The sequence below is a fragment of the Sorex fumeus genome, unplaced genomic scaffold (genome assembly GCF_029834395.1).
Source record: "Sorex fumeus unplaced genomic scaffold, SorFum_2.1 ptg000035l, whole genome shotgun sequence".
NCBI classification, from domain to species: Eukaryota; Metazoa; Chordata; class Mammalia; order Eulipotyphla; family Soricidae; genus Sorex; species Sorex fumeus.
Window position 1 is genome coordinate 14,676,260 of NW_026606092.1, and position 3,695 is coordinate 14,679,954.

Sequence of the window (3,695 nt, forward strand, 5' to 3'; positions counted from 1 at the left end):
GTTAGGCAGAGTTCTGAGCCTATTTTTTTGCATGTAGCCGTCCAGTGATGCCAACACAATTTATTAAAGAGGCTTTCCTTACTCCACTTCACATTACTTGCACCTTTATCAAAGATTAGATGAGCATATGATTGAGGAGAGATGTCAGTGTATTCAACCCTGTTCCATTGGTCTGCAGTTCTGCCTTTGTTCCAGTACCATGCTGTTTTAATTATTACTGCTTTGTAGTACAGTTTAAATGCTCTACATCATTAATCATCAGGGAGATGCAGATCAAAACCACAATGAGATACCATCTCACACCCCAGAGACTGGCCCACATCAAAAAGAACAAAAGCAACCGATGCTGGCGTGGATGTGGCGAGAAAGGGACACTCCTTCACTGTTGGTGGGAATGTCCACTGGTTCAGCCCTTCTGGAAAACAGTATGGACGATTCTCAAAAAATTAGAAATTGAGCTCCCATTTGACCCAGCAATACCACTCCTGGGAATATATCCCAGAGAGGCAAAAATGTATAGTCGAAGTGACATCTGCACTTGTTTGTTCATTGCAGCCCTCTTTACAATAGCCAGAAACTGGAAGAAACCTGAATGCCCAAGAACAGATGACTGGTTAAAGAAACTTTGGTACATCTACACAATGGAGTACTATGTAGCTCTTAGAAAAGATGAAGTCATGAAATTTACATACAAGTGGTACAATATGGAAAGTATCATGCTAAGCGAAATGAGTCAGAAAGAGAGGGATAGACATAGAAAGATTGCATTCATCTGGGGGATATAAAGTAACAAAGTACGAGATTAATACCCAAGAATAGCTGAGATCAGCACCAGGAGGATTACTCCATAACTTAGAGGCCAGCCGGGTATCCTAGAGGAAAGGGCTATTCAGATAGAGAAGGGAGCACCAAATAAAGGATGTTTGGAGGATCCTCCCAGGAGGGGAGATGCATGTCGAAAGTAGACTATGGACTGAACATGTTTGCCACTCAATGCCTCTTTTGCAGACCAAAACACCCAAAAGGAGAGAGAGAACACAGGGGATTGCCCTGCCACAGAGACGGGGGGATGGGGGGATGGGGGTGGGAGGGATATTATCCATGGTGGTGGAAAATGGGCACTGGTGGAGGGATGGGTATCTGATCATTGTATAATTGAAACCAAAGCACAAAAAATTGTAAATCTACAACTTTAAAAAAAATAAAATAAAATAAAGGGGAAAAAAAAAAAAAAAAAAAAAATTTTTGTTACTACCATCTCAAGAAAAAGAATAACCTAATCGCATATCTGCTTTCCAAGGGGAATCTTTATTTATTAATCTAAAACTAGATAGAGATTTTTATTCCATTGAAAGGAAGTTGAATACATATTTTGGCGATTGTATATAGTGTTGAAGTATACATAGGGGTGCAAATATCTTTTCTAATTAGTATCAAATATGGAAAAAACCTCAAATTCCTATGAACAGATGACTGGATAAAGAAATTGTGGTACATATGCATAATGAAATATTATGAAGACTTAAGATAAAATGCAATTTGCTGCAATGTTGATGGATCTGGAGAGTATCACATTGAGTGAAATAAATCAGAGGGGGAGGATCAGACTCAGAATGACATCTCTCATATGAGGGATACAAGGAAAACCCTGTAGAGGGTAACGATCAAACATGCAATGACAACAGAAATGAAAAGCAGGATAAATGGTCTTCATTAGGAAGCTTGGCACTGGGACAGGGGTGAGGGGGACAGTAAGGGAAGGGAAAACTAGGACCACTAGGGGAGGGGAAAAGTGCCAACCACAGAATCACAGAGGCAGACTGAGGGTTGGGAGGGAAATTGGGGACATTGGCAGAGGGAATGGTGCTAGAGCATTGTATGTCTGAAACTCAGTCATGAATATCTTTGTAATTCATGGTGATTCAATTAAAAAAAAGATAAAAATATCCCACAAGGAAAGTTGGATATTCTTTCATTAGAGAACAAGGAAGAAAGACATTTCACCTATCAGGAAGAAAATTTTTTAATCTTTTTGGGTTGCCCATCCAGGATTACATAAAGCAGTGTTTAGTCCCTTACCCTAATTCTGAATTAATCAGGGCAAAGGAAGATGGAAAAATACTTAACCCTAACCCCAATACAAACCTTAACCTTGACCCCATATTACGTTAGCTTAGGTCTAAACCTACAAAATAGCATAAATTTTATCATTGCTCTCTAAATAATTTTGGCATTTAACTAAAAACAGACATACATAGTCCTTCATCATAACCTAACTCCATTTTTAGTTCTGATCTTAATCCTACGGTAAGTAAAGTTACTATAGTTTGAATTTCTCATTAGCCTAAATTTGACAATCCCTCCTATAATAACATTGTTATTTAAATTTAAACAGAGAAACCTAAAGAATAATCTCTAACAAACCTAATCCTGGTGCCAATGCTAACATTAACCTAACCCTGTACTAACCTGACCTGAACCTAGGCTGATACCTATCAGTTAGCCTAAAATTAAAAATCATCCTACAAATAACATTGATATTTTAACTTTGAAAATATCCCAACATAAAACCTAATCTTATTATAAAACCTTCTCTAACCATAATCCAAATGTAGACCCTGATCCTAACTCTAAATTAATCTTAGCCTACATAGGTCTACACCAACCACTTAGCCTAAATTTAACTATTGCCTTACAAAAATAACTTTGATATTTAACTTTGAAAACAGGCAAACATGGACCCTAATTTTATTCTAAAGGGCATTTGGGAGGTTGTTTCCAAAAATGTTACTCTTTATGTATAGTCTTAGATGAATGAAAACATTTTTGATTCTACACTCCTATTTGATTTATTTATTTGTTTGAGGTATGTGTGTGCACAATACAGGTGCAGTTTTTCTCCATTCAAGCTAGCTCTAGTTTGACCACATGAAACTTTAAACTTGACCATATAAAGATGTAGGGGAACTTGGTGAAAGTATACTAGGAGTTGACTATTTGCTTCTTCTCAGTCATTATTATGATGAAAACTGACAAAAAATATCACAAAGAACTTAAGAGACTACTAAAATAAAAATTTTCACTGGAATTTTCCATTTTTTTTAAATTAAAGCACAATGATTTATGGAGTTATTCATAGCTGAATTTTATGCATACAATATTGTAGCACCAATCCCACCACCAATGTCAGTCTCCTTTCCCCCTAGTGTTCCCAGGTTTCCTCAATATCTGCCCCCACCTCCACCCCAACCTGTCCTCTTGACAGACACCTTTCTAAGTTTTACTGTTAAAGTTTGTGTCTCTTGATTTCAGAGTTGTTGACTCTTAAAATTATGAAATGCTTCACCAACTTGAGTGTCATCCTTGCTCAGGGACCGTAATAATCTCTCTATATGATTCCAAATTTAGCACATGTGCTTTGAAAGCAAGCAGTATCAAAGTAAGATTTTAACTAGAAGATTACATGAAGACACGATCAATGTTTTTTCCAAGCTATAAAGAAATCAATTGAATGTCAAGATTGTTTTCCAGTTAGCCATGCATTTTCACAGCAGGTTTGTTGGAAATTTTGCTAGGAATCTGAGCTCCAGCAGTGCTTCTAATCTTTTTTGACAAATTGACTCACTGGCTTGGGTTTTGGAGGTATAAAGCACCAACAAGTGTTTAGTGAAACTCTACCTAGCTTGGAGCCTACT

General features: G+C 37.2%; 1 non-coding gene across 1 annotated transcript; it reads right to left on the reverse strand.

Annotated features, from left to right (window-relative positions):
• Positions 1-3,326: 3,326 nt before the first annotated feature.
• On the reverse strand, positions 3,327-3,428 carry LOC130027068 (U6 spliceosomal RNA). Its single transcript, XR_008793005.1, has one exon. It is a non-coding gene; the product is annotated as a U6 spliceosomal RNA (small nuclear RNA).
• Positions 3,429-3,695: the final 267 nt, after the last annotated feature.